This window comes from Ovis canadensis, chromosome X, assembly GCF_042477335.2.
Source record: "Ovis canadensis isolate MfBH-ARS-UI-01 breed Bighorn chromosome X, ARS-UI_OviCan_v2, whole genome shotgun sequence".
Classification (NCBI taxonomy): domain Eukaryota; kingdom Metazoa; phylum Chordata; class Mammalia; order Artiodactyla; family Bovidae; genus Ovis; species Ovis canadensis.
In genome coordinates this window covers 125,902,058-125,915,116 of record NC_091727.1, presented here as the reverse complement: position 1 = coordinate 125,915,116, position 13,059 = coordinate 125,902,058, and the positions used below count along the sequence as shown (strand labels likewise).

Genomic DNA, 13,059 nt, shown 5'->3' with positions numbered 1-13,059 from the left:
GTGAAATCAAGTACCTTTTAATTACAGTTTAAATCAATAGCCTAGAAGACCCAAGTTAAATCATTAGCCAGGAAAATCCAGTTATATCTTTTTATTATTTAAATGTGTTCTTATTGTTTAAAATAACAGAAAGAAGTGCATTTTACAAATCAGAGATGTAGCATTTAGTAAATGACATTCATTTATATCAGTGATATTTAGATTACTTTTACCATGATGTAAAAACCAAAATCAATGTGATGGGCTCCTCTTTTTTAACCCCAAAGTTAATTAAAAAGATATCTGTGAGATCATTGGAAGCAGAACCATCCTGATTTAAGCCTATTAATCAAGCATTTCAGGAGAAGGGTAATGGGAGTTTTTGCATTAGAAGACAATAACCACACTGAAAACAAAAGCTATTTAAAAATGCCTGATTAAAGAAAATCAAGCTGATATACTCAGATTTTTTTTCAAAGCCAATATATGTTTTAACAAAATCAGTAATACCACACATCATATTAGAAAAAGCATGGGCTTTGTACTCAGATCTATACATAAATGTCAGATCTATACATAAATGCCAGCTCTGCAAAATTCATGTAATACTCATGTATGCATAAATATATTTTTAATTAAGAAAAATAAAAAGTAAAATGCAAAGTGATCCTTAAAGTTGAGGAGTATGTGGTTTAGTTAGTCTTTGCCTCCTTCTTTCCTGCTCTGTCATAGACTTGAAGGGTCAATGTTATTCTCTTTTCAATTCCAAGTATAATCAAAATTTAAAAGGAATTAGTCCATGGGGTGGGAGGTGGGAGGGAGGTTTAAGAGGGAGGGGACATGTGTGTACCTATGGCTGATTCATGTTGATGTTTGGCAAAAACCAACCTAACATTGTAAAGCAATTATCCTCCAATTAAAAGTAAAAGGAAGTTAATACCCACCAATAAAGTAAAATAAAATGAATTAATCCAAAAAGTCATCTCAGTCTCCAAGTTCCTCAGATGTTGTCTCTGGTGAGTTTAGGGGCCTGGTGTGTGACTTTTCCTAAAAGGACCCTTGCAGATATATTAGTTCATTCTTGACTTTGAAGCTTCTTTTGTTGACTTCATGCCAAAATGATTGCTGGATGTTATGTACATGTTGAGAAAATTGGATAAAAGTGCACTGGAGAGGATTAGACCCATCTTGACCATTTAAGTATGTGAAGACACACATCTTTATAGGTCATCAGTCCAAGTTAGATGCATGAAACAGGGCACTCAAAGCTGGTGCAATGGAACAACCTGGAGGGATGGGATTGGGGGGGGGGGGAGGGAGGTGGGAGGGGGTTCAGGATAGGGGACACTTGTACACCCATGGCTGATTCATATCAGTTATGGCAAAACCACCACTGCTTTCAATTAAATATATTAATTTTTTTTTAAGTAAAAAAAAAATATATATATATATATAAAAAGAAGTTTGAAAGTGAAGAGGAAAAATCACGCATAATTCTACTTTAACCAACTATTATAATTTGATGTTCATCTTTGATTTTATTTTGCTGGCATATTTTGCATCATTATAATTTGAATGTACTTATTATTTTGCACTTTTGGTCATTTTTGATGACAGCTTACTAGCTTCTTGCTAGGCTTTACTCTAAGTTACATAACCTAGCCAAATTATTCTAATTAGATTTTGGAGTAACAAAACCTGATATTTGAAGTTAGATTTTAGAAGGCTTTTGACATCGGCAAAATTTTGAACTTTTCCTTAAAGACAAGCGATGCCATGAAGTGTTTCAGTGAAAGGATGGACAGAGACAGCCACATCTTAACGATTGTTAGTATAATCACACACACACACACACACACACACAGAGGATTCCAGTCCTTGGGGTCTCAAAGAGTGCAACACAACTGAAGCGACTTAGCACAGCACAGCACAGCACATATTCAGTTCAGTTCAGTAGCTCAGTCGTGTCCGACTCTTTGCGACCCCATGAATCGCAGCACGCCAGGCCTCCCTGTCCATCGCCAACCCCCGGAGTTCACTCAGACTCATGTCCATCGAGTCAGTGACACCATCAAGCCATCTCATCCTCTGTCGTCCCCTTCTCCTCCTGCCCCCAATCCTTCCCAGCATCAGAGTCTTATACACCTATATATTTGAAATTGATTAATAGTTCTCTTTTTGTATAATGCTTTAAGAAAAAACCACGTGTGTTTCATGTGTAGAAGGGTGTTTTTCCTATCTAGATTGTCATCTCTTTGCATCCCACTGCCATATCTGCTCTCAGTTTACTGTGGATTCAGGACACTCCATCAGGGTAACCTGCTTGCCTGACAGGTGGTGTCCCAAATCCATAGCATTTCCCCCCAGTAAAGAGTGATTGTGTAGCTGCACAGACTTCCTCCCTGAAAATGTACCTGAAATGCCAGTCTTCTTGCGGGCAGCAGCTGAAGAAGCTATACTCAATAGCCCCCCTCCTCTACCTCCGTCAGGTGCACCTCCTTCTCTAGGGCCCCACCTCTGTCTAGACAACCCTGACAGTGTAGAAGTTTCCATCTCCTTTTCCTTTCCTTCTCCCTGTTCCCTCCCCTTCATTTTTTTTTTTTCCTCCCAGGCGCTTCCTGCCTGGAAACAAAAGATTGGTCCCCAGTAGCCCACTCAGGGTGATTTTAGTTTTCTGCTCCCTCTCTGATTGGCCTCCGCGCGGTGCAGAGCCCGGGTGACGTCATAGCGGAGCAGGGCGAGGGAGCGGTTGCCGAGCTGGGCTCGACCGCGGACTGGCAGCTGTGGGCAGCGGACAGTGTGGGGTCTCGCGCGGGGGGCTCCAGCTTTCCCCTGCCCGAAACGAGTGTGCAGGAGCGGGAGGAGAGCCGGGGGAGGGTGGTGGGGAGCGGGCCGAGCCCGGGCTGCGGCTGCGGCCGCGGGGCTGCGGCGCCCCAGCCCCGCCAGCCAGCCCCAGCGCTCGGAGGGAGAGGCCAGGTCTGGACGGGGTGGCTGGACCAGTGGCAGGTAAATCCCACGATGGATGGCACCCGGCTCGCTCTGGGGAAGGGGGTGGCGGCTGGGCTCTGCTTTTAAGGCCGCCGGGCCGATTTTCTACCTGCTCGGACCCTCCTCCCGCTGTCGCGGAGCCCTGGCCTCGAGTCCCCTACGTTGCCTCCCCCGGAGCCCTGACACCCGGCGCGCACTGTGCACCATCCCGGCTCGCGATCGCGGACAAGTGGGTGTGTCGGGGCCATTCCCGGAGGCCCAGGGCCCCTTTGCTGGGTCAAGTCCTAGACTCGCTTGCTGGGGCCTGGGCCGCTTGAGGCAAAATCCGCCCCCAGAGCTACGTCAGGGTGTAGGTCTTATACCATCTTCCCGCCTCCCTCCCCAGACACTGGAGCAGCGACAGCAGCGCTACCCACCACCCCCCCCAAGGGGAGGGGGTGTGGCCGCGGCCCGGCAAGTCCGGGGGAGGAGGAACAGCCAGACAGAAGCACAGAGAAAAAGTGACGATTTTCTTAAATGGACGCCTTTCCCCCTTTCTTTTTCTTCCTCCCCCCACCCCTTTTTTGGTGGGGTGGAGGAGGGCAATCAGAGCAGACCTCCTTTCTTCTCCTGTGGTGACTAGAATGATGCAATAATGTCCCTAGAAAGCCCAGGGTCCCTCAGTTGGCCTCTGTCTTTGTCTGGGGAGCAGGGTCACCAGGTCCACTGCCCCCGTTCCCAGTCCCCCTCAGCTTGCCCGGCCCTTGCCCTCAGTTTGCGAACTGGCTTTGCCAAGATACCTGCCATACTTCGGGAGGGGGGAACTTGGACCTCTCTGATTCTTGCTCTGGTAGGCTCTCCTTCCCCAGGTGGTGGTGGAGGGGTGGGGTGGGGGAGCGGAGGGAGGGCGGTGCCTGAAGGGAGGGAGCCAGAGGCCCCACTTGTTTTGTTTTGTTTTTTGGTCCCACCTTCAGAATCTAGTGGCAGACTCTGGACTTGAGGGTTCTGGGCTGTGGTCTGTAGAAGCCAAGGAGAGAAGGGTGAGTGGCTTGGCTTTGGGAAGTATGAAGGGGGCGGCTGCAGTGCTATTTTTAAAAACTGGTTTTCAGCAGGGAAGCCTTTAGCCATGTTAGTCTTGCTCCCCCCATGGTTTTGCAGACTCAAATCCAGGCCAACTGTATGGCTGGCTGAGGTGTTGGAACAGAAGGAGGTCCATTCCTGTTGGTGACAACACTGTGCCCCTGTTCTGGGATGACCGAGGTATAAAGGTCAGTGCGGTTTTCACTGGGCCATCTGCAAAGTTATAATTGGGCAGGTCTGTGATTTGGTTCTTGAGGCCTCTCAAGACACCTTTGGGCAAAGGGGCTTAATATGGTAATAGACGATTAACAGGCCTGGGCTTGGATAGAGTCATGTCAGCCTCTGTTTCTCAATACAGATATCATACCCTCCTCTCCCATGAAAGAGGCAAAATAGCCAGAGACTGGGACATATGTGGCTAAAAGCTGACAGCTGCGAGATCTTGAGGGCAGGAGGACCTTGGGATGTCAAGGGAAAGGCCCTCCAAGCCTCCAGGCAGGCAAGTGGGCCTTGTAGGAGAGACCTAACAGAAAAAGGGGGTTCGCCTGTGATAGGGGTACAGGCATTGGGCCACAACATCCTAAGGATGTTCCAAGTAGCTGACTAGCTGACCATTCCCACAGGTAGCAGATTTTTAGAGTTGGAGGCAGAAATGGAGTATAGAGCAAGCCAGCTTGCTGAGGTCTTTGAGGGGAGGGGAGCAGATAGACTTGAGGAGAGAGGGAATTGAAGGATAACTGCAGGGCTTGGGAGGTGCTACTCCCATCAGAGACTGTTACTACGAGGTCAGAGGCTGAGCTACTGTGAAGTCAAAGTGGGTAGCCAAGGCAAAACAAACAAACAAACAAACAAATCAGGTCTAGAAATCAGATAGAGTAGGTGGGGTAAGGTCAGTGGAGTAGGTAGGAATAAAACTATAGAGAGAAAGAAGAAGGAAAAGGCAGCGTTTTCCCAGGAGCCCAAAGGCCCTGATTTCCCTGGTGAACTAGAGGAAATTTTGCTGCTGAGGCACCTGTGGCTTAGCCCAGACTTAAGGGGACAATTTCTGCATAGCTGGGGAATCAAAAGCATCCTACCCAGGTAAGCTGCCTTCGGGAGCTGATAGCTTTGGTCGAGGGAAGAAGAAATTTGATGATGAGCAGGGTACCCTCTACAACTGGCTCTTCCTCCGGGTTAAGGAGAAGGGAGTGGAGGGCTGGGGCTCCAGAAAGGACTGAGGGAGCTTTTAACATGGCCCAGAAGGTAGGTTGACTGGTTGTACATGGGGTGGGCCAGGGCTGGGCCTGGGGCCCCTGCTCAGGGGTATGTATCCGACCCTGTGCAGGCCAGGGATGGTGAAAACCACTGCCCTAGAAGGTAAGTGAAGCTGCTGAGGCATCTAGAGTTCAGCTTAAGCTCCCCTGTTGTTGCCCGCAACCTCACCACCTGCTGGAGGCCAGGTGGTTGCCTCTACAGGGACTGGGGTTGGGGGGGAGGGCGGAACTCGGCTGCCAGCTCAGCACTAGGCACTACTCGGCTTCTCCAGCAGGGGGCGGGCAAGGGCAAGCCTTCAGGCACCAGGGACCCGAGTCCTCCATTTCAGGTGTGAAGCCTGAGCCTCCTATCAAGTGACAGGCTGGCACACATTTCAAGTCTGCTTTAGGGGTACCAGATGAACCTTCGGGTCTTGCAGTCTGTTTCCATTTCCTCTCAGAATGTGTTGCTTCCTCTCGTGCCCCGCTTCCTTGAGAAGGTATTTGCATTTATCTCCGTGGGCTTCCCTTGTGGCTCATCTGGTAAAGAATACTCCTGCAATGTGGGAGACTTGGGTTTGATCCCTGGGTTGGGGAGATCCCCTGAAGAAGGGAAAGGCTAACCACCCCTGTATTCTGGGCTGGAGAATTCCATGGACTATATAGTCCATGGGATTGCAGAGTCAGACACGACAGAGGGACTTTCACTTTCCATGGTGATTACTGGAGTCACTAATATAGCCTAACCCGGAGTTTAATTGGAAATGTTAATCAATGCAATGGATCCGTGTCTGGTTTGCACAGTTGGCCAGTTATCTGCAGGTTGGGGCGATCTGCATGGCACCCAGGGGGGATGCGAGGAAGGGCAAGATGGCAGAGCCACAGCTGGCTATGCTGGCAGAAAGCTTAATGAAGGAAGCAGAGCTTGAAGGCTAGAAAGAAAGGAACAGGTTCCTGGTGGGGAATAGAAACCAGGATAAGGCCTGGGTGCCTGATCACTGAAGTGAAATAGGACAATCCTGGAGACCACACAGTGGAGATGGAGGCCAGGGTTTTGCCTTCAGGTGGGAGGACCCTGGATTTGGAGAATGAAGGGGTTTTTTTTGGTGGTTGTTTTGTTTTCTGTCCATGCCATGTGGCATGTGGGATCTTAGTTTCCCGACCAAGGATTGAACTTGTGCCCCTGCCCTGGAAGGCGAAGTCATAACCACTAGACCACCATGAAAGTCCAAAGAAGGAAGTTTTAAAGGGAAAAATAGCTGGAGTGGAACCAACCATGGGAGGCCAAAAGTCAGTGTTCTGATCTGAGTGTTTCTTCCCCTTTTCTGGGCCTCAAGTTTCCTTGTCTTTCAAATGACTGGGGTGAACTAGGTGGTTCCTAAGATAGTAGTAACATTTTAGGAAGTGGGTCCATTTGTTCTTGGTAATGAAAAAAAGTTTCACTCAAGGAGAGCCCCTTCCCCTCAATTTACACCTTTTAAATCATACTTTTGGGCATTCCTCTAATTTAGAGGAAGACAGTACAAAACAAGCCCACAACCACTACACACATTTCATCTCTCTCAGCAGTGTGCCCTTACTTTTATTTAAAATGAATGGGAAGGGAGTGGGATGGGGGGAGATGTCCACGTGTAGAATCTCCCCCTATAACCAAGACCCTGATGGCTCAGATGGTAAAGAATGTGCCTGCAATGCAGGAGACTGTGTCTGATCCTGGGTCGGTAAGATCCCCTGGAGAAGGAAATGGCTACCTACTCCAATATTTTTGCCTGGAGAATTCCATGGACAGAGGAGCCTGGTGGGCTACAGTCCATGGGGTTGCAAAGAGCTGGACACAACTAAGCGACTAACACTTTTTACTTTTCACTTCAACCAAGCCCCTAAAAAGCACTACGGGGAATCTCACCCAGATCTTTTACCCTGGGGTGGAGGCAGATACCCAATAGTCACCCTGACTCAAGTCATTCTGAGAACAGAAGGGCTTGGGGTGAAGGTGAGGGAAGGGCCTGGCTTAGGGTCTGTATCTTTTTCCTTCTGTCTTCCTCCATCCTGCTCTCTCTCTGAGCCAGGTGGACTTTTTGGATTTCTGTACTCTTAAGAGACATTGCCCCTAACAATCAGCACAATTGCACCCTCTAGTGACCTCAATGGGAATGCCTTTGACAGAGCTCCCCTTATACCTGGGGTGTCAGTATTTAACCTGCTCTGCGACTGTTAACTCCCTGTGGAGAAGGGGTCCAGTACTTCCAACAGCCCAAAGAAAAAAACTCAGGCGGCTGCAGCTTCCTGCAGGCCCATCTGGGGTTGGGAGTTAAGAGAGGAAGCCATACCACCCCCAGTGCCCAATTTCCTTCTTTGGGCCTGAAAAAGGTTCTGGAACATTCCCAGCTATCTTCAGTGCTGGACCAGGCACCTACCATGGGAGGGGGCTGCTCTGTAGTAGAGAGAGTGGTTGTTCACAGATTCCCTCCCCCACCAAAGAGGTGTCAACCCTAATCCCCAGACAGATGCTGGCAGGAAGATGGCAGCAAGGCTGGGGTCTTGGTAGGCACACGAGGGCTCCCCTGATCTCTACCTCTGCCTCCAGTAGGAGGCTGAGCCACAGGTGCACACACAAGCAGCATAAACACACAAGAAGATGCACACAATGTGGCATAGACATATGATACACAATATAGATTAGACCCAGGCACCCCACAGCACGGAATAGATGGAATACACTTGCAACCCAGTGCAGGCCCAGGGCACATACACAACACGGTGCTGACCTGATATACATATGTAATACGATATAAACACAACTTCACACCACACACAGGACATGGTAGAGGCACACAAATACGTGGTACTGGATGCAGTTCAGACATACCCGACCCCATTTGTGTGCACGCACAGGACACCCCCACTCCCGACTTGCAACACTGACCTCCAGACGGGTGGGAGGAGTGTGGCCACTAGGTGGAGCTCTGTGTCCTGCTCTTGCTGTTGCTTCTGCATTGGCTCCAGCTGTGCAATCAGCTCAAAGGCGGCTGCCCCGGAGTTAACAAGCAGCTAAAGGGAAGTGGAGGTCTGCCTAAGGAAAGCTCTTGATCCGGCACACAAACCTGGAGCTGCTTGGTTAGTACTGGCTGGTGCACTTGCCCCCTCCCCTCTTTCAGGTCCTCTAGTGTGCCTCCCCACTAGGGGATGGGCAGGGGACTTACTGCGGCCATTCTTCTTGAGCCCTCTCAGGAGCTTTGGCAGCCTTCCCGCCTTTGCCCCCATCCCATGCCCTTGTAGGATGGTCTCACGCAGCAGGGGAGGGGGTAGCATACTGCTCAGCAGCGCAGTGGGTCAGATTTGGAAAGACTGCCTGGAGTGTGCATGTGGGATGCGCCCAGGGAATGCCAGGGCCCTCAGGGAACAGACGTGCTTGGGAGGCTTGCCAGCAGCAACTGGCATTCCTGGGGGATGGCTTGGTCCTTGTATTCTAGAAGAGGGGAATTGGGAATGACCGGGCTTTTCCTGGCTCCCTGAGGCTTCAATTTTACTGTCTCTACCCATCCATCCATCCATCCATGTGTTCAGATTAGGACCCTCTGCGTGTGCTAGCTTGTATCTGACTCTGTTGGAAGTTAGTCCATAGGTGCTGCTCTTCTTTGAGGACAAAGACTGTGGAGAAGAGGGGGTCAGGGAAGGAAGGAGAAGGATTGCAGAGCTTGGGGTCCTATCAAGGAAACAGTCTCCTCCTTGAGAGGCTGAAGTGATTGTGAGGAAAGGGAGGGGTTAAACAGACCCTGTCTTCTTTGTGGTTGGGCATGGAAACCTCTTGGGGGAAGCTAGGATAAATTGTAACCTCCTAAAAAGCCCTGGATGTATTCACCCAAAGAAATCTGGAGAAGACTAGGGAAGACATCCCTGTGGCAGAGATTAGAGGAAAGTTCCAAATAGGATTAGAGGCTGAGGCCCTCGGCAGCTGTGAGATGATAGCAAGTCAGGGAAGCTCAGAGTGCTCTGCCCACTGCTGTCAGTGAGGGACATTGTTGAGAAGGGAAACGGAAATGATGGTGGAGACTTGGAGGTTAAGGATGAAATAAGCTGAACAGCTGAGTCTTGAGGCAGCTCAGGTGTCACCAGAGCCAAACCTGCATTTGCCATCATCTCATGGCTTCCTCCTATCCACTAGATGACACCATCTCCTGAAATATGCAAATATTTCACATCTGTCATATTTGACTGAGCACTCTCAGCACTTACCCAAGCTGCTGAGGGTAGTCCACCCACTAGCAAGCAGTTCCAGAGTGGTGAAGTGATAGCTGTCCTCAACTTGAAACTCCCAGTTCAGTGTCCTGTCTGGACTCTGATGTTCCTGGGCTTTTTTATACTTCTTGACTCTGACTCTCTGCCTTCTTAAGGGATTTTCTGTAGTGTGTGTGTGTGTGTGTGTGTGTGTGTGTGATGTTTGGGGAAGATGGATGGAGCAGGAGCAGGTGGGGAAAGAGGTTCCCAGTCCCCCACAATACTTTTCTTGGCAGGTTTCCCCCAAGAGAGAGCAGCTGAGTCCTTGTACCCTGTGACAGCTGCTGTTCCCAGCCCTGAGCCCATCGGAGGTCCTGCAGCAGTGGCGGTGTGAGGTGAGTAATGGATTCCAGGGCAGGAAGTTAGGGATCTCCAAATTCAGGTAAATGCCACCTTTCCACCAGAGCTCCTGCCATCAAAGACCCTACTTTCTAGGGACTTATACCATTGCCCTTGGTTTCCCATCTCTGACATGAAAATGACAGCTTCAGCCTACATCCTGGAGTAGGAAAAATAAGCTAACAGTCATTGCCAAGTCCTTTGCAAAAGTCAAGCGCCATCTAGGAGCTTTAGTATAACACAGGCACACATACCATCAAACTGTCATTTCCTTTCCTCTTGCTTTCCTGATAGTGAAGTCGACAAATTCACCAATTCTTTCCTGTCATTTCTACTGCCCCATAACCTTCATGTTACCTTCCTATTCAAAGCATACCCCTATCCTGACCATCCCAGTTTCGGGGTCTGGCAGGCTTAACTTAAACTTTCCAGAACCTTCCCTCTGTCTTCCCACCCAGCCAGGGGGTGTGTCCTTCCCCAACTCTCCAACAACGCCTGAATCCATAGTATGTAGTGTAGCCCTTGTTGCTCTGCTGCCTTAACTAACCCTTGCATGGTTTCTAGCATATTCCTCTTGGCAGGTAAACTAGAATGAAGCTCTTCAGGAGTAGGGACCAAATTTCACAGTTCTCTAGTCTCACTCAAGTGTCTGACAGTTCCCTACCAGCTTTTCCGTTTGAGCCTCTCTCTCTTCCTGTCCACTTCTTTCAGATTTCTTGGCCTGCCTCTCTGATCTGTGTCTTTTCCTCTCAGGGGGCCATGACAGCTTCTTCCTCTGTCATCTCCTCCATCTGGCCTTCTGTTGCTATATGCTACAGTCTAGCTATCTGTTTGTATCTTACCGTCCCTCTGTCTGACTGGTCTTCTGTCTCTTTGTCAGTTGCAGAGATGTCTCTCATATTGCCCAGGGCAAACTCAGACAAGCAAAAGAGAAATAAAATACCCCATGAGAAAAGCAAACAGACTCAAATAAGAAACAAGGAATATGCAGTGCAGTTCTCTTTCACACTGAGCCTGTCCTGGGCCTACAGGACAGAGAACTGCAGCTCAGAGGCAGGTGTTTCTGTGATGCCTTCTCATGGAGAGGGAAGCTCCAGACTTTTGGCCGTGAAATTGAAGGTGTGAAATTACAGCCTTGTCGATACCAATGCATTCAGCTTTCCAGAGATGCCCTGGTAGGGGATCCTCTATAGAGCTGGAGCAACAGAAAGTAACTAGAACTGGCTAAAACAAAAAGCATGCCCCTGGGTCTCTCCTGGGTGTTCAATGACAGCCACAATAATAACTTATATTTATTGAGTACCTACTGTTGCCAGCATTATGCTAGGTGTTTTTATTTGCATGAGACTGTTTGATCCTACAGTAACTCTGCAAGGTAGGTTTTTTTTTTTTTCTGATAGTTGCTATTTTTGTTTCTGATTAAAAAAAAAAAGTGATATGAGCACAAGGTAGGTATTTTTATCATCTCTCTTCCCCATGAGAAGATAGAGGTTGAGAGCGGCTAAGGCACTTGCATGTAACTCGACATATATTGTGATTTGGGGGGGAGACATTTCCTGAAGTGTGTCTCAGCATCTTATTTTGGAGCCCTCCACTGTTCACATATATACATATGCATGCACACACAAAACATGCACACTCACACACTCTTGTACATTGACATGATCATATTTACCTCCCTGGCTCACACTCACTGTTCACACCAGACACATTTATAGCAATGATCACCCTTAACCCCTCACACTTGTACATGGTCATATTTCCAGACACGCTATGTACCAGTACATTCCTACTGCCATACACTGAGACATACATTTATTTATTTTATTTTTATTTTTATATATTTGATGCACTGTATCTTAACTTTTAAAAATTTTGGCCCACCACATGACATCTTAATTCTCTGAGCAGGGACCAAACCAGTGCCCCCTGCAGTGGAAGCATGGAGTCCTACCCACTGGACTGCCAGGAAAGTCCCCCTACTCATATTCACCTTTTCATACTGTCACACACCCATGCTCACGTTCTCATACACTCACCCATTGATGCTCCTTCTTACGTTCTTACACTCCCAGTCATACCTACAGACTCACATCCATACAGATGATATAGTCACCCTCAACTCCCAAATTCCTGCACAATCACACGCACTTTGTGTACAGATACAGGTTGACATTCCTCTGCCTGTTTCTCATGCGGTCCATACACACACTCAGTTTCAAATACTGTAACACATTTGCACTGTCATCACTATTTCCTCCTTACAGTTACACATTTACACATCTCATAACTCACCAGGACACACACATGTGTATACATGCTCATATGTTCACATTTATACATGCTCACACCGTAAACACAATCTCACCTGTTTAAACTCTTGTTTTTGTACAGTCTGGATTACATTCTCTTCCACTCATGTACTCAGTGCTGACACAATCACTGTAACTCAGTCACATTTGCATGTAATCACACTTACACATGGCAACACTCATTTTGACATAGATTCACAATAGTGCTAAATAGTGACCCACACTCTAATGTACACACCCACATAAAACCTTCCCAAACTCTTATGTATACACATAGACTGATTTTTACCACATTCACACACTTTCTTACTTCTCATGCACACATACATACACATTGTGACACACTCAATTGTGTTCATGATCACAACTGTCACTCCCCCCCCCCATTTGCCATTGTTCTCTTCTCAGCCTCAGCTAAAAGGAAGAGAGTTGCTCTTAGGCAGGTGCCAATGGGACTGGATCTTTCTGGCAGAAAGTAGGGAGATTTATGTCTAGGATAAAAAAGAAGCAACTCAAATCCTAGATCAAGTTTTACAGCCTTTTGCCATAGATTCCTTTTGTAGAAATCATCTCTAATAGGCAGAACCTTAGCCAGAGAGGTTAGAATTTAGATGGTTTGTTTGTCTTTTCCAAGTTTATGGCTTAACTTGCCACTTCATTTCCCTCCCAAGGGGAGATGAAGGTGAGGCGTGCATTTCTTTAAGCACTGTTAGTGGTTTCCCATGCAAATGCAGGTGTCTGCTTTTATGTTTATGATCTGGAATTGCCTGCTGATTAGACACGTGGAAAGGGCAGTCATGCTTCCAAGCAGGTACCTCTCATCCAGCCAGGTCTGCTTTTCCCCTGTTTACTCTGGATCGTGGTATTCAAGG

The 13,059-nt window shown here is 48.1% G+C and overlaps 1 protein-coding gene across 7 annotated transcripts in view; it reads left to right on the top strand.

Moving 5' to 3' along the window:
- Positions 1–2,670: 2,670 nt before the first annotated feature.
- Positions 2,671–13,059, top strand: part of PAK3 (p21 (RAC1) activated kinase 3) — a 121,470-nt gene continuing 111,081 nt past the window's right edge. For 2 of the 7 annotated variants that reach the window (XM_070290912.1, XM_070290907.1), the window contains exon 1: positions 2,704–2,985. The gene's annotated coding sequence lies outside the window, so the exon portion shown is untranslated. Of the gene's footprint in view, positions 2,986–3,352; positions 3,468–3,920; positions 3,987–4,104; positions 4,215–9,772; positions 9,872–13,059 lie in introns of all 7 variants that reach the window. The other 5 variants (XM_070290910.1, XM_070290908.1, XM_070290909.1 and 2 more) reach the window with 5 other exon arrangements.